This window comes from Gracilinanus agilis, chromosome 3 (genome assembly GCF_016433145.1).
Source record: "Gracilinanus agilis isolate LMUSP501 chromosome 3, AgileGrace, whole genome shotgun sequence".
NCBI lineage: Eukaryota > Metazoa > Chordata > Mammalia > Didelphimorphia > Didelphidae > Gracilinanus > Gracilinanus agilis.
The window spans coordinates 203,401,376-203,421,846 of record NC_058132.1 but is presented as its reverse complement, the minus strand read 5'-3'; the positions used below and the strand labels follow the sequence as shown (position 1 = coordinate 203,421,846).

At 37.2% G+C, this 20,471-nt stretch overlaps 1 pseudogene; it reads left to right on the top strand.

The window, feature by feature from the left end:
- Positions 1-7,677, top strand: part of LOC123241376 — an 11,203-nt pseudogene extending 3,526 nt beyond the window's left edge.
- The last annotated feature ends 12,794 nt before the right edge of the window (positions 7,678-20,471 follow it).

The following is a 20,471-nucleotide window of genomic DNA, read 5'->3' as shown; positions in this document are numbered from 1 at the left end:
CTCTCTCTCTCTCTCTCTCTCTCTCTCTCTCTCTTTCTCTCTCTCTCTCTCTTTCTTTCTTCCTTTCTTTCTTTTTCCCTCAGTGGAAGATGATGGTAAAGTATGCTTGTTTCTTTGCTTTGGATCACATCTACAGGGAGTTGTATGGAAAGCATGGAAAGAGACATGGTTCAGATTTGGTTTGGGAAGTCAACATTGTTCCCAACATGAGTGTAGGCTCTATAGGTTTAGTATTTCTCCTATAAAAGATCATGTAAAAAGAATGTATGCTTTTGATCAGTGCTTACTCTTACTGGAGAGCACAAGAAAATGGAGCAAGGGATAGTAGAGCTGCTTTTGAGAACCAGGGCAGGGCACCAAAAAAGAATATATGGACATCTAGGGCATTTGAAAGAAGATTCCCCATGCTGTTGCTTCTTCCCCAACTCTCAGTGGTGCCCTAAGGAAAGTGGCCTAAGAAAAACAAATAACCAGTCCTACATTGTTGGACTTTTTGGTCTTTAGACTGCAACCTCCCCACCGCCACCCCCATATGTAAGCAGTATATGTAACCGTAAAAAAAAATACACACACACACACACACACACATATATATATATATATATGGTTGAAGGAAAGGACCACTCTCCTATCTAACCCTAATTTCTCCAACTAAACACTGATTTTTCAGATTCCTCTTTTTTAAAAGAATTTTACATGGATGATCAGGGAAAACACCCAATTTCCAGCACTAGGTTATCTTTCATAGTGTAAGGCAAAAACTCTGATCCATTTCTGTAAAACATAAGCTAGCCCTTTGATTTGGAATGATGAAGCAATTCCTGATTGGTTACCAATGATGTTGGTTGCATCAAAGATTGACAACTGAATCAGATGGAACGACCCATTTATTCTATGGTATTTGAGAAAAAATAGCTTCTAGCTTCTTGTTTAGGATGGGTCCATTGATTCTTCTCCCTTGGACTTCCAACAAGAGGACAATTCCTCACAGAAAGAAGCCAGAGTTCATGCCCAGCTCCATGAGTAGGGCTTTAATCCAGCAGATTTGAAGTGACTTTTAGCATGTTACAGAGACAGTGTCCTATTTCCCTTTAGCTCACACTCCCTACTCAACCTTAGATAAATCACAATCTATAAGAAAATGTCCTCCTGTTATTGCTCTCCTTTCTATATCTGTAGATCTCTTGTTTAAAGCATTTAAAAGCAATAGGTGGCATCATCACTGATGATTCTGTTATGAGAGGTTGTTAACTTTTCATTAGAAAAAGCTCACATTTTAGATAAATTATTATTCAATGAATGTTGTAGATCACCTGGAATCAGATGACTTTTCTAAGACTGAAGACTGCAAGAATATAATCTTAAAAAAAACTGAAGCATCAAGTTCTCATGCTAACAAGTGAGGACACAGAGGTGTTTGAGCTTATGACAGAAGAAGAGATTTAAGGTATTGTTTTTCTAATTATCACCCCGAAAATCACTGCCTTGGTTCTTCCTGCTCTATTTTACTATTCAAGCTTTTCACTCTAAAACTAACATCTTCAGTAAAAGTAATGGAGAAGAAGTCACATGTATTACTAACAAACTTCTGCAGAAATTCATGTTTTGGTTCAAGCAAATTGTTGAGTCTTCATGTCAAAACCTGGTATGCCTCATTCAGTCTTTACCTAACTATTATAGAGTTTAGCTGGGAACTCTCAAGAAAATTGCGATTATTAAGCCCTCTTTTTGTCATGCTGAGACAAACATTAATACATTAACATTAATACAATATTTTATGAAGACAGAATTAATTTGGCCTCTAACTTTAGAATTTAGTGGAGAGTGATGCAATAACATTTATCTACACGTCCTAAATGACAAACAGGTTATTTTTTTAAAGACAAAGAATCTGAGGAATAAGTTAGTGATTTAAAAAAAACTAACATAAGCCATATTTGTTGACCTTTGTTGAAGGTCAACATCTATTTGAATCAATACATTTACTATAGCAAGGTTGGAATAGGCAACTTATTTGATTCTTTTGAAGTTTTAAATTTAAAGGAAAATAAGTCTTGAAAAATTAGTTCTAGATAATGCAAAAAAACAGAACTTACAAATATATGCTATAATAGGGATACTTAAGAGAGGTTGACACTCTGAGACTGGATTGACTGCTTAAGTATCTTACTTATACTTGATTTGGAGTATTATATCGATATTCTAAAAGTACTGGCACAATGACACTTTGCTGTCTGTTTTACGGTAAATGTTTCACTTGAAAATATCATATGGGTACTAATTGTATTAAAGACAGCCATACACCAACAACTAGATCTGATAAATACATTGTCATTTAGCAAGTGGTAATCTCTTAACACTCTTCTATGTGAATCTCTAACTCTATATCAGTCCTGGGTCTCCTTATACACACTTGATTCCTTTTTGGATGGCAAAAAGAATCTTAGTTAAATAATATTATAGGAGACAGCTAGTTAGCTTGGTGGATTGAGAGCCAGGCCTAGAAAAAGGAAGCCTTGAGTTCAAATCTGACCTCAGATACTTCCTAGCTGTGTACCCTGGGCAAGTCACTCAATCCCCATTGCCTAGCCTTTACTGTTCTTTTGCGTTGGAACTATTACAGAGTATTGATTCTAAGACCGAAAGTAAGGGCTTAAAACAAATAAATAAATAACATTCTAAAACAAGTAAAAATATGGTAGGCTTCACCTAACGATTTTAAATGTAAAACCAACAGAATATTGAAATAAGAGGGCAATAGTGAAAAGTTTGATGCTTTCCTATGAAGTTAGTCAAACATGAAAACTGAAATGGTCATGTGCTTGTTTGCAAGAGAAGTGCTGAATTTATTTTCAAGAAAGGTAGAACTTGAAGCATCACATTGTGCTAGAATATTGTAACCATGCTTATGGCTCTGTACTTATGACTTCAACCAGAGCTGCTTGTATAAGAATGATCTAGCAAGTATACACACTGAGAACATGAGCAAGAGAATTTGATGACTTTTAGATGGTTCAACTGATTTGTATCAGTTCATTTCTTCTTCTTGTTGCTCCCAGGCACTAGCATGGTGGCTACTCAAATAAAGATATTTAGTGTATCCATGAAGATCACCATCATTATGGGAATGGGGTTGTGGAGATCTCTTTATCATCTCTGATAATCTGATGACAGTTTAGTTGATAAGGAAATAAGGACAGGACAAGGGAAATGTCTTTTACTTCATGCTTCCAGCTCTGGCTCCAGGAGCATGGAGTTTATTATATATGTTTCAAGACTCATTTCACACAAAAGAACACCCCTCCCCCCGAAACTTTGCAGATGCGCAGAAGTTACAACCCAAAACATTGGCTCCAGAATAGACCAAGGCCAAGGCTGAATTTTGACTAGGTTCTTATCAGAAAGCCAAGTTGGGGAGTATCTTGGCCTTGGCTATAACAGACAGCAGGTTTCCTTGCTGTGTTAAAAGTGTTAACCCTTTAAATTCAGGTTTGATAGGATAAGGTCACAATACATTTTTCAATAAGGTCACAATACATTTCAACAAGAAATCACAAGGACCACAAAAGGGGTCAAAAGAGGAGTCTCAGATTTTTATCTATTCTCTTATTGGCTTCCCACATGGGGTCATATTTTTCTGTGCCATACATTGGCACTATTTCTGCATGCCTAATGACTTTTTGGGTATCATATAGAAGAAACATGGTACAAAGAACTAATCCACCATGTGGCTGCTGCAGAAAAAGGCTAGCACCAAGGACAGTGCACTGCATTAGGATTTTCCTAGGTGTGCCTTCTCATCATGAAGCAACACTTCAGATGGTTTTGCTTTTAACCAAAACCTAATTTACCTTATTAAATGAAGTAAGCTTCCTATGTTTTCCACTCATCAGATCCCAAACCTGGGATTATAAGGGAAAGGGGATGGATGCAGTGACTGCTCCCAACTTATACAGCAGTTTGTCCTTCAGGACTCCAGAACTAAGTAATACTGAGCCCTCCAGAGTAGTTCTGGGTTTGGAACTGAAGCCTTGAGCCAACTGAAGATTCTTCAAGTTGGCAGCTATCTTTCACAGAAGCTGTTACTGCAGGTATATAGCAAAACACATTTTGTAAGTAGCTCTGACTGACTACTTACAGAATACTGGTTGCTAGAATAACATAGTATAAGATTGGTAAAGGGTCTTTCTAAAATTTCCCTTAAGTATTTGGTTAAAAACAAATTCTGCTAATTGTGATTATAATTTATGGATATTTGTCCTCAGGAAATGCACCCCAAACTAAATTTATAATACAAACCTATAAAGAGAGCAACCCCAGAGGTTTGGCAGTAGCTATCTTGGTGAGGGACAAAAAAACAGACTTATATTCTGTCCTGCCAGGGCAATTTAAGGTAAGACTGAACCTCTTATACTTGTTTTATCTGTGGGGTGTTTGTTGTTAGAAACAATGAACAAATATGTTGGTTGAAGAGTCCAAACCCAATACCAATAGAAGGAATAACAGAAGGCAGAGAGCCATGATAATGAAGAACAAAGGTGTCATGAGACTTAAATAAGATGATGGATAGATGTAAAGCACTATGAAAACCTTAAAGTACTATATAAATGCCAGTTATTATTAATAGTGTTATCATTATGTTTAGCCTACAGTAATCAGGCCTCCAATCTGGTGATGACTTCATTCCCTGAATGAAGCTCAGGCAATGCTTTTAGAGCAATACAAAGGTATGTGGGTAAATGTTTAACAACCAGGCTCTCTGGGGGAAAAAGTATATGTGCACATACTTTTAGGTTTCATATGCATTATTAACATTTTCCTCATTATTTTTTAAAATTTAGACAATCAGCAGAACAATAAAATGAGTCCTGATTTGTAGAATTTGCTGATTTCCAAGATGTTATTGTTCACACTGATAATTTCACAATTAGCACCTGGTTAGAGCTGGTTCTGACACACTTCTGTAGAGAGTTCATGTATTGTGGAGGGAAGAGAACTGAATTTTGATTAAGTAAACCTGGAATTTACTCCCAACTCTACTACTTACTCCCTATGTGACCTTGGGCAAGTCATTTGATTTCTCTGGCCCTCAGTTTCTTCCTCTATAAAACAAGAGGTTCAGATTAGATGAACTCTAGGATCCTTTTACTGGTCCAAACCCCATTAAAAGGTCCCTAAGCCTAACCAGCTCATTGTGGCTACATCTAAAATACCATATTTCATTGGGGTCAGTATCAAACAGAAATAGGACCACTAAATCATACATAAAGATTCCTATGGTCTGCATATTGACTTAGAAAATTACCTATTAACATTACCTACGTTATATTTATATGTTTATGTATTTTGTTAAACATTTTCCAGTTACATTTTTTTTAATTTTTTTTTTTTTTTATTTTAAACCCTTAACTTCTGTGTATTGACTTATAGGTGGAAGAGTGGTAAGGGTAGGCAATGGGGTCAAGTGACTTGCCCAGGGTCACACAACTAGGAAGTGTCTGAGGCCAAATTTGAACCTCAGACTTCCTGTCTTTAGGCCTGGTTCTCAATCCACTGAGCAACCCAGCTGCCCCTTCCCAGTTACATTTTAAGCTGGTTCAAGAAGCACTCAGGAGTGTTGCAGACCTCAATGTGGCCTGGTGCATGCGTGATACCTCTGCTGTATGTCATGTATGAAACATATAGTGAACTACCACTTTGTTCTAAGGCTGAAATATGGCTTTTCCAAGAAGGAAGTCTGTTCTGTATATGGCCAATTCTTAATTATCTCCAGGGGTACACTGGAGCCAACTTGAACAAGTTCATGAGAACCAACTGTTAAATTTTGAATGTGTGCATTTACACTTTAGAAATCAGCAAATGCTACAAATTGTAACTTGATGTATTGTTCTGTTCATTTCTAGACAATACAGTAATGGAGAAAATCTTAATAATGGGAGTTATTTTAAAATCTGTATTATGTACATTTTATGTCAAGAGCTGGTTGTTAAAACATTTACTAGCACAACTCTTATTATCTTCTAAGGTGTAATTACAAAAGCATTACAAAGGGAATGATCTACTTTGTCAATTATCCATGATAGCACATTAGCCTCCAAACTATCTCATTATTGCCACTAAACTGTCTTCTAAGTAACCTTCCTAGGTTTTAGTTGGCATGCATTTATTCATCTTAATATTAAGTTAAGGAAAATATAGTTAGCAAGAGAACTCTACCATAAACATTCATATATTTTGGAATTAAGCCTAAATAATTTTCTGTTATTCTCCCTATTCTCTTTTCCTCTAACTAAACAGTAAGTTGTAATTATAGACTAACCTTAAGAACATTCCTTTCCAAACTTCCTGGGACTTCCAAACCAATGGACAGTGAATGAAAGATATCTCTTCTATTTTGCTGGCAATTATATTTGCTTCTAGCTAAGATGCCGGGTCATAAAGATGGAAGAAGGGGAAGATAGTGAAGAAATACCTTCAAGCTCACCCAGCTGCTACTGAGAGGGACTGACATTGCCATGTGTAAGACAGAGAGCTTAGCCCAGCCACTCTGTCCCACCAGCTGGTGTGCATTCAGCTGAGTGCCAGAGAAGAGGTGAATTTAGTTAGGTTTGAGAATGTTCTGAGCATAAATCAAGGTAGGTTTGAGACTAGAGACATTCAAAGGATCCCCATGCAGGGATAGAGAAGATGTAGACTTGGAAATGAGTTGGAATTAAGAAGAAGTCCATCCATTCAATAAACATTGAGTAAGCACAGCTACATTGTGGGCCCCCTAATCAGTGCTACAGGTTCAAAGACAAACATGAAGTACTCCCTCCCCTCAAGCAGCTTACATTCTAATGAGGAAACAACAAACATGCATACACAGGAAAGGGCTTATCTACTTCCTTGGGGAAGAGCTCTAGCAACTGGGATTAGGGGAGACCTTTCCTCTAGCCTTCAGCTGAGTTTCAAAGGCAGTCAGAGACTCAATGGAGATTGAGAGGGAGGGTTTCCCAGGGGAGGGGGAAATCCTGTTCAAAGGCATGGAGACAGGAGAGAGAATGTCACAAACAGGAAACAGCAAACTAGCCAGTTTAGCTAGAATATCAAGTATATGAAGGAGATTCATGTGAATCCAGATTGGAAAGGGTTTTAAAAGCCACAGAAATTTGCATTTTATCCTAGAGGAAGAGGAAGTCAATGAAATTTTTGGGGGGAAGGAAATGGCATAGTAGGGCCTGTGCTTAAAGAGTATCAGTTTGGCAGCAATTTGAAGAATAAATTGGTGAGGGGACATCTTAGAACAGAATTTCCATATTCAGAAACAGTTTTTCTCTACAGTAGGCACCCTGCCTTAGCTTTGAACCAGTATTGTGTTTGTATATAAATTATAGAGATTCAGGTTATCTTGGGCCTAGTAATGTGTAACACCTTTTTTTTTTTCTCCATAAGAAGGTACTTCTCCATATCTTATTAAATCTGATACAAGTGATCTCATATTCTACCAAAAAAGTGTTAAAGACCATAAGAAGATGCAGTTTGATACTTCATTGTACCAAAAATATTTTCTGACTTGTGAGAAGGAGGAGTCAGGCTGCTTTAACTTGTTTTAAAAGAAACCTGTCAAGAAGAGAATAAGGTCACATTATTTACTGTTAAATATTGCTAGAAAAAAAAGATATAAAACCATTTTGAAAAAATTTCTTGGGACAACAGACAAAAAAGTATGAATAGAAAATATATTCCCAAACAAAAGAATTCTTAGTGACCCAAAAGTTCTAAAACAATTCATCCAATTAAAATGGTAAAATAAAAAAATAAACATCCAGTACAATAAACATAATGGTTTAAACAAAATAAAAGACATCTATAACTACTATATCATAGCTAGTCGCACTCCAAGAGTGACTTTAGGCAAGGCAATTCAATTAACTTTTCTGTGCCTCAGTTCCTCATTCTTGTCCCTTCACAAACTCTGTGTTCTAAGTAAACAGAATTAATAACTGTTCCCTAATATGCCATTTCTTACCAGTGTCATGTAAATATATTTTAACAATTACTTTCTCAAGACAATAATCAATAAAATAATAAAGCACACACTGGTTTATAGGATTTGAATATTTCCAAGGAATAAATGCTTACCTTGAAATTTTAATAATTAGACCTTATGGGGGCACCTGGGTGGGGGATTGAAAACCAGGCTTTGAAATAGGAAGTCTTGGGTTCAAATCTGACCTCAGACATTTTCTAATTGTGTGATGCTGGGCAAGCCACTTAACTCCCATTACCTAACCCTTGTAGTTCTTCTGTTGGAATCAACACTACAGTATAGATTCTAAGATGGAAAGTGAGGAGTTTTAAAAAATATATAATTAGAACCCATTATTTGATTCAACCTTGTTCTAAGAGCACACCCCAGTATCTAGGTATGACAAACTAATTGGTCTCTCTATCTTTCATCTCCTCTGCCCAATCTATCCTGTCATTTCCATCAGTTTAACTTTCTTAAAATATATTCAACATAATACACTCCTAATCAAGTTTCAGCACTGGTGCTCCATTGAGAATTGCCCAATCTGACATTCAAATGTATAATTAGAAAATGTTGCACCCTGGGACTATGTTCCCCAGAATTCCTTTAGTATTTCCCAAAATTTCGTTTTCTCTCTCTACCACATTGCATATTTTCGTATTGTTTATAGTTGTGGGTAACCCTGCCTTCTCTCTCTTCCCTCCCTCCCCCTTGCACAACTGGATGAGCTCTCTAGTTTTTATTTTCCTTTGCTTCAAGTTCATATTAATAAACTTTATAAATATAATACTTGGAGTATTTGGATATTAATTTTAATTCTCACACAAGGTTGGAATATTTCTTGGAAATAACTAAGTGCTGGCCCAGCTGAGGCCAAGTAGCCCACATGGAGTTTATGAAGAATCAATTTGTCCATGCTCAAAAAGCAGTCACTACCAAATCAGGATTCGTTCATGCCATTGGGGCAGGTGAAAGATGAAATGGCTGCACTGCCATGACCATACAACCCAACACAGGAGTCTTTACTGGTTATTCTTGACCTAGCTGCTTTGATAATGAGTTCATATCAAACTCATCCTCCTGGGGGGAATTCTGGGAAAATGGCAGCAAGCCAATTCTGGGAAGAAGTAGCAAGGCTCCAGAACTCCATAAAGCCCTTCACCACCAATCAAGGACAAAGGGCTCTGAGGGAACAGAAAACCAAATCTGACAACAGAACAGAGATAGGGAATCCTCCAGCCAACTTCAAAGTTAAAAAGAAAAAAAGAGAATAAAAGCCTGAATTCTTGGAACTGTCTGGTGGGAGGGGAAAGAAAGGAGGAAGATCCCAGATCCCCTCCTCCACATAATGTGCTGAGTCTCCAGCAGATCCTAGATTCTCTGGATGGGCTGGGGTACTAGTCCAAGGGAATGCCTTGCTGGCCCAGCTTTGCCAAACTCAAGGCTCTGATCACAAAATAGCAGGGTAGCTGCTGGGGGAGAAACTCAGAGAGGGTGAACATATGCTCCATCTTGCACTAACTTCCCCCCTTTCTCTTGAGGTTTTGACCTCAGGGCACTTAGAGCTGTGCAGATCAACTCCACCTGGCTTAATCCTATCAATACACCAGATAAGAAGTCTTCAGAGGTCATGGAAGCTCCAACACCCCTCCCCCACAGACTACAGTGAAAGTAGCTGAATTCACTTCTTTAGCTTTTACCACCAGCTGGGGAAAATCTGACCTCAGGTCCCACTAACCTAATTAATCAACAAAACAGAGAAGAAGCCCTCACAGGACTGAATAGCCCAAACCCACAGATTAAAAAAAAAAATGACCAGAGGACCAAGATTACAGCCAATTACAGGGGAGAAAGAAGGAAAAAATATGAGTAAATAACAGAAAAAGAAAAAAGAAACCACAATTGACAGCTTCTATCTAGAAATTGAACAAAGAACAAATATATCAGAAGAAGATAAAGGAACATTAAGAAAAAACATAGAAACGTCAGTGAAATGGACATAGGCTTTGGAAGAAATTAAAATTCAATTAATTCAAGAACTCAGAAAATAATCAACAGAAGCTGAAGACAATTGGGAAAAGGAAATATATGATCTAAAACAAGAAAATAATAAAAGTCCAACTTGACCAGCTGAAAGATGAAGCAAAGAAGGTGAAAGATGATCTACAAAGAAAATCAGACCAGAAGGTTTGGAAAATAATGGAGAGCACCAGGGATGTTACAATAAATCTAAATAGTTGTGGGTACACACACTAGTTTATAGGAGAGACTGGACCAGGATATGGAGACCAGAGTTCATTGGATTAACACAGGAATGGCAGTTGGCCTCAACTGTCACCCAGCTCACCACTAGGCTGGGGTTTATGGAATCAACAGGCAAGGTAAAGGTTTTAGCAGTTTTAATTATGTTCAACTAAAAGGTGGGAAAGGGATTTCTATACTTGAAACCTAAAGGGCAAAACCACAGGGCAAGAGGGAGGACTTCTCTACTCTAATCTCAGTGATCTAAGCAGACAGGGCCAAAGGAGCAGTAATGGAGTCTCTGGGAGCCTACTTCAAACCTGGTTCCTGCCAGGCTTGATCAGCACAGCTAAGGGCCGAGGGTGGCTTTGAGGGTTCTCACAGTTATCCACAGATGATCTCAGGATGTCAAAAGCCAAAATGGTTCAAGGTACCAAGTAGAGTTAGTGTGCTTGAGATGCTGTCCACCAGATCCCAAACTCCTCCTTCCCTTGGTGCTGCTCTGTAGGTCTTGTCCTCTTTGTTAGAAATCACTACCACTCAGGATCCCAGGGAAATCAGGATGCAGGGTATCCTTTACTCTGAGATCTCCCAGGGCAACAACAGTTTGTGCCAACCCCTAATGGAGTCTCTCTCTCTCTCAGAGCCAAGCACCTTCTTCCTGCCCCTTCATTCCATCTTGGAATGCTCCAACCTCCCTGCTAGGTACATCATTAATACTTAATTAATTACTACCTAATCTTCCTCACAACAAAGGAGAAGGATGACCAAAAAGCCAGGAATGAAATTCAGTCTTTAAACATTAGAATTCAACAACCAGAAGCAAATAATTTCACAAGGCAGAAAGAATATATAAAACAAAATTTAAAAAATGAAAAATTTGAGGAAAATATGAAATACCTCATTGACACAACCACAGATCTGGAAAACAAAGCTGGAAGAGACAATTTAATAATTATTGGTCTACCAAAAGGAAAAGCCTAGACATTATCCTACAGGAAATTATACAAGAAAACTCTCCTGACATTCTCAAACAAGGGGGAAAAGTGGAAATTGAAAGAATCCACAGATCACCTCCTACATTTAATCTACAACTGACAACTTCCAGGAATATTATAGTCAAATTAAAAAACTACCAGACCAAGGAAAAAATATTACAAGCTGCTAAGAAGAAGTCATTTAGATACCAGGGAACCACAGTTAGGATAACACAGAATCTGGCTGCATTTACATTGAAGGACTGGAAGGCATGAAATAAAATATTCCAGAATTCAAGAGAGCTGGGTCTACAACCAAGAATTAACTATCCAGCAAAACTGACTATATTATTGCAGGGAAAAGTATGGTCATTCAAAAAAATTGAAGACTTCCAAGCATTTATTAAAAACAAAAACAAAAACAAAACAAAAAAAACAGTTTGCTGCCCAAACACAGAACTCAAGAGAATCACCATATTTAAGAGAGCAGGGGGGAATAAAACTTTTCCTTAAGGGACCCAATAATTTCAATTGACTTATATCCCTATAAGAAAAGAAAATATTGGTAACTCTTAAAAATTGTTATTATCAACAGGGTAGCTAGAAGAAGTATACTTAGAGGGAACAGGGAAAACCTATATAGGATGAAATGTCAAGATATACGTGTGTGTGTGTATATATATATATGTATATATATGTATAAATAAATGTGTATGCATATACATATATATAAAACTAGAGGTAAAAAAGGAGATAATATTAAGAGAAATGGGAAAACAGACAAAATGGAGTAAATTTATATTTCATAAAGAAGCACATGGGGCAAGCAGGGGAAAAGACCAATAAATTGGAAGGGTAAAGAGGTTGGAGAAAGGAAATACTTAATTCTTATGTGCATTGAAATTAACTTAAAGAGGGAAGAACAATCAGATCCATTGGGAAAGATAATTGATTCCCACACTATAGAAAAGTAGAAGGGTAACAAACAGACTAGTGGGGAGGGAAGCAATATTAGAGAGGGACAGCAGTGGGCATAGCTTAAAAAGACCCTAAAAAACAATAAGAGGGGAATAAGAAGGGAGGGAGGAGAAAGGGAAGTACAGTAAGGGAGAGGATTAGGGGAACTGATTAAAAACAAAACACTAGTATAGAAGGACATAGAGAAAGAAGAAAGGGCAGGACAAGGAGAAAGAATCAAAACGTCTTGGAATACACAATTGATAATTATAACTCTGAATGTGAATGGGATGAACTCACCCATAAAACAGAAGCAAATAGCAGAGTGGATTAGAAACCAAAATCCTACCATATGTTGTTTACAAGAAACACACATAAGACAGGTAGACATACATAAAGTAAAAATAAAAGGCCAGAGAAAAAATTTATTAGGCTTCAACTGAAAAAAAGAAGGCAGGATTGGCAATCATGATTTCTGACAAAGCCAAAGTAAAAATAGATCTGGTTAAAAGAGATAAGGAAGGTAATTACATCCTGATAAAAGGCAGTATAAACAATGAAGAAATATCAGTAATCAACATGTATGCACCAAATGGTATAGCATCTAAATTTCTAAAGGAGAAACTGGCAGAGCTCAAGGAGGCAATAGATAATAAAACTATACTAGTATGAGACCTGAACCTTCCCCTATCAGATCTAGAAAAATAAGAAAGAGATAAGAGAGGTAAATGGAATCGTAGAAAAATTAGAGTTAATAGATTTATGGAGAAAAATAAATAGGGACAAAAAAGGAATACAACTTCTTTTCAGCAGCACATGGAACATTCACAAAGACTGACTAGGTACTAAGGCATAGAAACATGGCAAACAAATGCAAGAGAGCAGAAATAATAAATGCAACCTTATCATACCATAATGCAATAAAAATAGTTATTAGCAAGGATATATGGAGGAGCAAACCAAAAACTAATTGGAAATTAAATAATATGATTCTCCAAAATAAGTTAAAGAAAAAATCATAGAAACAATTAGTAATTTCATTGAAGAGAATGACAACAATGAAACTTCTTACAAAAACCTATGGGATACAGCCAAAACCTAAGGGGGAAATTTATATCACAGAGTGCATATATTAACAAATTAGAGAGGGCGAAGGTCAATAAATTGGGCATGCAACTTAAAAAACTAGAAACAGAAGAAATTAAAAATCTCAAGATAAAAACAAAATTAGAAATACTAAAAATCAAAGGAGAAATTAATAAAATCGAAAGTAAAAGAACTATTAAATTAATAAATAAAACTAGAAGCTGGTACTTTGAGAAAACAGATAAAATAGACAAAGTACTAGTCAATCTAATAAAAAAAAAGGAAATAAGAAAACCAAATTCACAGTATAAAAAAAGAAAAGGGAGACCTCCCCTCTAATGAAGAGGAAATTTAGGCAATCATTAAAAACTATTTTGTCCAATTATATGGCAATAAATATAGCAATTTAGGTGATATGGATGAATATTTATAAGAATATAAATTGCATAGATTAATAGCAGAAGAAATAGAATACGTAAATAATCCAATATCAGAAAAAGAAAATAACAAGGAATCAAAGAACTCCCTATGAAAAACTCGCCAGGGCCTGATGGATTCACAAGTAAATTCTATCAAACATTCAAAGAACAAATAATCCCAATACTATACAAATTATTTGACATAATAAGCAAAGAAGGAGTTCTACCAAATTCCTTTTATGACACTAATATAGTATTGATTCCAAAGCCAGGTAGATCAAAAACAAAGAAAGAAAACTACAGACCAATCTCCTTAATGAACATAGATGCAAAAATCTTAAACAGAATACTAGCAAAAAGACTCCAGCAAGTGATCACAAGGGTTATTCCTTATGATCAGGTGGGATTTATACCAGAAATGCAAGGATGGTTCAACATTAGAAAAACCATCCACATAATTGACTATATCAATGAGCTAACAAACAAAAATCATATGATTATCTCAATAGATGCTGAAAAAGCCTTTGACAAAATACAACACTCATTCCTATTGAAAACACTAGAAAGTATAGGAATAGAAGGACCTTTCCTAAAAATAACAAACAGTATATATCTAAAACCATCAATAAGCATCATATCCAATGGGGATAAATTAGAATCCTTCCCAATAAGATCAGGAGTGAAACAAGGATGCCCATTATCACCTCTATCATTTAACATTGTACTAGAAACACTAGCAATAGCAATTAGAGAAGAAAAAGAAATTGAAGGTATTAAAATAGGCAATGAGGAGACCAAGCTATCACTCTTTGCAGATGATGTGGTCTACTTAAAAAGTCCTAGAAAATCAACTAAAAAGCTAGTGGAAATAATCAACAACTTTACCAAAGTGGCAGGATACAAAATAAATACACATAAATCATCAGCATTTCTATATATTTCCTACATATCTCAGCAGCAAGAGTTAGAAAGAGAAATACCATTTAAAATCATCCTAGACAATATAAAATACTTAGGAATCTATCTACCAAAAAAAAAAAAAAACACAGGAATTATATGAGTACAACTACAAAACACATTCCAAACAATTAAAACTAGATCTAAGCAAATGGAAAAACATTGATTGCTCATGTGTAGGACAAGCTAACATAATAAAAAATGACCATTCTACCCAAACTAATTTATTTATTTAGTACCATACCTATCAAACTACCAAAAAACTTTTTTACTGAGTTAGAAAAAGCTACAACAAAGTTCATTTGGAAGAACAAAAGATCAAGAATATCAAGGGAAATAATGAAAAAAAAAAACATGAAGGAAGGTGGCTTAGCAGTACACGATATTAAACTGTACTATAAACAGTAGTCATCAAAACAATATGGTACTGGCTAAGAGACAGAAGGGTGGATCAGTGGAATAGACTTGGGGTAAGTGACATCAGCAAGACAGTCTATGATAAACCCAAAGAGCCCAACTTCTGGGGAAAAAAATCCACTATTTGACAAAAACTGCTGGGAAAATTGGAAAACAATAAAGGCTTAGATCAACATCTCACACCCTATGCCAACATAAATTCAGAATGAGTGAATGACTTGAATATAAAGAAGGAAACTATAAGTAAATTGGGTGAACACAGAATAGTATACTTGTCAGATATCTGGGAAAGGAAAGATTTTCAAGCAAGAGTTGGAAAAAAATTAGAAAATGTAAAGTAAATAATTTTGATTACATTAAATTTAAAAGGTTTTGTACAAACAAAAACAATGCAAGCAAAATCAGAAGGGAAACCACAAACTGGGGAAAATATTTATAACAAAAAAACTCTCACAGAGGTCTAATTACTCAAATATACAAGGAGATAAATCAATTGTTTAAAAAATGAAGCCATTCCCCAATTGATAAATGGGCAATGGACATGAATAGGCAATTTTCAGATAAAGAAATCAAAACTATCAATAAGCACATGAGAAAATGTTCTAAATCTCTAATAATTAGAGAAATGCAAATCAAAACAACTCTGAGGTACCACCTCACACCTAGCAGATTGGCTAAAATGACAGCAGAGGAGAGTAATAAATGTTGGAGGGGATGTGGCAAAACTGGGACATTAACTCATTGCTGGTGGATTTGTAAACTGATACAACCATTCTGGATGGCAATTTGGAATTATGCCATAAGAGTGCTAAAAGACTGCCTGCCTTTTAATCCAGCCATACCATTGATGGGTTTGTACCCCAAAGAGATCATAGGGAAAAGAATTCTACAAAAATATTTATAGCCACGCTCTTTGTGGTGGCAAAAAACTGAAAAACAAGGGTATGCCCTTCAGTTGCAGAAGGGCTGAACAAATTGTGTTTTCTGTTGGTGATGGAATACTACTGTGCACAAAGGAATAATAAACTGGAGGAATTTCATGTGAACTGGAATGACCTCCAGGAATTGATGCAGAGCAAAAGGAGCAGATCCAGGAGAACATTCTACACAGAGACTAATACACTGTGGTATATTCTAATGTAATGGACTTCTCCACTAGCAGCAATGCAATGATCCAGGACAATTCTGAGGGATTTATGGAAAAGAATGCTACCCACATTCAGAGGAAGAACTACAGGAGTGGAAACACAGAAGAAAAATAACTGCTTGAACACATGGGTTGGTGCAGACATGATTTGGCATGTAGACTCAAAACTACCACCCCAGTGCAACTATCAATAATATGGAAATAGGTCTTGATCAAAGACACATGTGAAAACCAGTGGAAATGCGCATTGCCTACGGGGTGGGGGGGGGAAGGATTTGGGAGGGGTAGAGGGGAGAATAAGAACATGAATCATGTAACTATGGAAAATTTTCCTAAAAAATAAAAATTTATTAAAAAAAAAAACCATCCTCCTGAGGAACTTTGGTCCTGCATTATCCAGTGGCCATCTTTACTTTGCCAGTGTGTCATGTTTGGGTTTTTTGTTTTTCCAGGACCAGTATTTTGGATCATTTTTTATGTTTCCAGGAAAATGTGAATCTCTATAACAAAGCCACTGGTCTCTGCAGGTTCCTACATGGGGATGAGAGGAATCCAGAAGCAGGTCTGGAGCCATTGCCCAAAAATCCTATTCTTGACCCTTTTCTCATCTGTCTCTGTAACCTATCCCTTGGTAATCTCCTTCCCATAACATTAATTATCACTTTTACAAATGTGACCTTCAAGTTTGCACTAGGTTTGTGATGGTGGGAATGGGTTGGAAAAGATGGATAGATGCAAGAAGAATAATTAACCAGAAATCTCCAGTCCTGACCTAGCTCCAAACCCTCATTTTCATCAGCACCTGGATTCCCCACTAGTACTTCAAATCCAATATTTCCAAAATAAATTGATCTTTTGTCCAAAGATCCTTCCTGATGTCCATGTTGATGTTGGTTGCACTATCATTCACCTAGCCATGAGTGTTTGAGTACTTGATGTTCTCTTTGATTCTTTCCTCTCTCACTTCAGCTAGATTGTGTGCTGGATAGAGTGCCAAGTATAAAGCCAGGAAAACTCATCTTCCTGAGTTCAAATCTGGCCTCAGACACTTGCTAGCATAAGTCACTTAACTCAGTTTGCCCCAGTTTCTTCATCTGTAAAATGAATTGGAGAAAGAAATAGCAAACTACTCCAGTTTCTTTGCTAAGAAAACCCCAAATGGGGTCATGAAGAGTTGGACATGGTTGAAAAACACTGAACGACAAGTTGATTTTACCTCTGTGGCATCTTTTGAATTTATCTCTTCTATTTTGCCACTACTACCATCTTGATCTAGGCTCTCCTTATCTAACATATGGACTATTATGGTTGCTTCTAAACTGCTCTGTTCACCTTCACTCTCCATCTCATACAGTCTTCACTCCACTGTCACTCTAAGCCAGTGATTCCCAAACTTTTTTGGCCTACCTCTCCCTTTCCAGAAAAAATATTACTTAGCCCCTGGAAATTAATTTTTTTTATTTTAATAGCAATTAATAGGAAAGATAAATGTACCTGTGGCCATCACCACCTCCCTGGACTGCTGCAGCACACACCAGGGGGTGGTAGCACCCACTTTGGGAATCACTGCTCCAAGCTATGGCATGCACAGATGTAATGCCATTCCCTTTGCCTAATTATTTAAGTGGATCCCTATTCCCTTCTCAAGGAATATTCTCTCAGTTTGGCACTCTTTTTCAGGCAAGGCTGAGTGTAAGGCAGATAGAGTACCACACTTGGAGTCAAGAAGAGCTGAGTTCAGTTCCTTCCTCAGATCATTTACTAGTTGTATTGTAATAGGTATAGGCTTTAGAAGTTTAAAAGCAGATTTGTGTAAGCATGTTATGGTTTTCCCATAAGAGTACGCCCAAGTAAATCACTTAACCTCTATGAAACTCTTCATTTATTGATGAGTTTTTTATCTATAAAATAGAAATGCTTTCAATACCTAGCAGACAGAATTGTTGTGAGAATTAGAAAAGATAATATCTAGAAAGCACTTTGCAAACCTGGAAGAGCTCTATAAATGCTAACTGTTGTTCTTACTATGTAAAATCAAATCTTCCACACACATCAGCATTGGTTTTTGTACCCTTAGCAGAAAAAATGCACTGGATATGTTCCCAAGGGGCAGAGCATAGCCCAAGCAGCATGTGCCCTAGTCAGGCCCTGGCAGGGAGAGGACAAGGTGGAGATAGACGTCCTGGGAGACTTCCTGGGTGGCTGTCAGAGACACATCACATGCCAAAGGCAAATGGATGAAATAACCAAAACAAACAAAAATCCATACTATGTCAGCGAATTGGCTGCCAGCTTTGCTGGGCATTACTGGGCCATTTGTTCTCCCAAACCCTGACTTTGCCATGAACCTTCTGAAGGATGGGCCAGCTCAATGGACATAGCAGCACCAAATGAAGCTCCAGGCTCACTTTATTTGACATCTTCTTTCATTTGATTCAGGGGTGGGTGCAGCCTCTGAAGTCCATCTGAAGTGTGTGACCCTGGCTGTGCTCCTCTGCCTTAACACCCAGAGCCACACAGGCCTTAGCCTAGCATTCAAGGACATCCCTCTCCAGACCCCATCCTGTCTCTATCACCTTATCTTACCCCCTTCCCTACAGAATTAAGAAACATATTCAGAGTCCACTGCATGCAGACTGCTCTTGATTCTGGATTCCTGAGCACTGTCCCTTGGACATATCTTGCTTATGCAACTTTTGCTGACATCATTTCGGCATATAACTGGAATGCCATCACACTCTCCCTCATGCCTGCTTTTTGAAATACTACCTAAGGGTCAGCTGAGTGGTTCAGTGGATTGAGAGCCAAGCCTAGAGATGATCTTGTGGAGAAGTGATAACTAGGTCTTTGTTAGTTTGTGATAAAGAAGGTAAAAGCCAGGGATGGTTTTAAATACACCCTAGATTTGGAGGAAAGGGATTCCACAGAGTGTAGAGAAAGGGCAGGAAGAATTCCATAGACTAAGTATAATAAATAATAAATAAGATCCCATAGACGAAAATTCTATAGGGAAAACTATGAGGATGGGAAACCCTTAAGAATGAAACTCAGGTGGGGCAACTGGGTGGCTCAGTGCATTGAGAGGCAGACCCAGAGACAGGAAGTCCTGGGTTCAAATCTGAGCTCAGACACTTCCTAGCTATGTAACCCTGGGCAAGTCACTTGACCCCCATTGCCTATCCCTTACCGCTCTTCTACCTTGGAGCCAAGATGGAAGGTAGGGGGAAGAAGAAGAAGGAGAAGGAAAAGGAGAAGGAGAAGAATGAGAATGAAACTCTGTGGCAGAAAGGGAAACAATTTTGATGAGGAAGAAAAAAGAAATGGGGTTTTGGGATAAAAAGGTAGATAAAGTTGCTTTGGGAAGAAGAGGAGAATCAAAGAAAGGACAAACCCATTGCTTGGGGTGGATAGGACAATGATAACAGACAATGGAGAAAGCTCCATTCTAAACTTTAGTCTGTTTTCTCAGCCAAGAAGAATGGCCTTGGGACCAGAAGAACCAGAAATAGGCAGCTGGTATATGCAATATTAATAAGGAAATGAAACATGTAGCACATAACTGTCCTTGATAGAATCAAGTCATCTGGTCCAAATAAACCTCATTCCCTGGTCCTGAAGGAACTGGTCCATATGATTACTGAAACATAATCAGAGGTTCTTGAAAGAGTGCAGAGAATAAGATATTGGAGACCTGGAGAAGGGGAATGCTCATTCACTTCTCTAAAAAAGAAGGAAATAAAATGAAAACTATAGGCCACTGAGCTTGGTTTAGATTCCTGGCAAAATTCTTGACTGGATTACTAAAGAGAGATGGGTAATGAACAACTAGAAAAGGAAGTGGTTTTCACAGATTGCCAGAAAGGCTTCATCAAAAATGCGTCATGCCAGGCTAACCTTCTTCCTTATTTTGAGAGGGCCACTAAATTGGCAGATTAGGGAAATGCTTCAATTATATACTTTACCTAGATATTAGAGAAACATTTGGAAAAGTGTTGTGGAAAAGATAAAGAGACATCAGTTATACAGTTATACAGTTATATCAGAATGTTCTTGAATGACTACTTGGATGGAGTCAAGAATGGAGTGTCCCAGAAATTTGTGCTATTTAACATTTTTGATCAATAACTTGCATAAAATTAGAAATGGCAAGTTTACCAAATTGGCACATTCAAAACACTAACTTTACAAATATGAGACATGGGGGTATGATTTGAAGGCAGTTTGTCTGAAAAAGATCTGGGAGTTTTGATTGATAC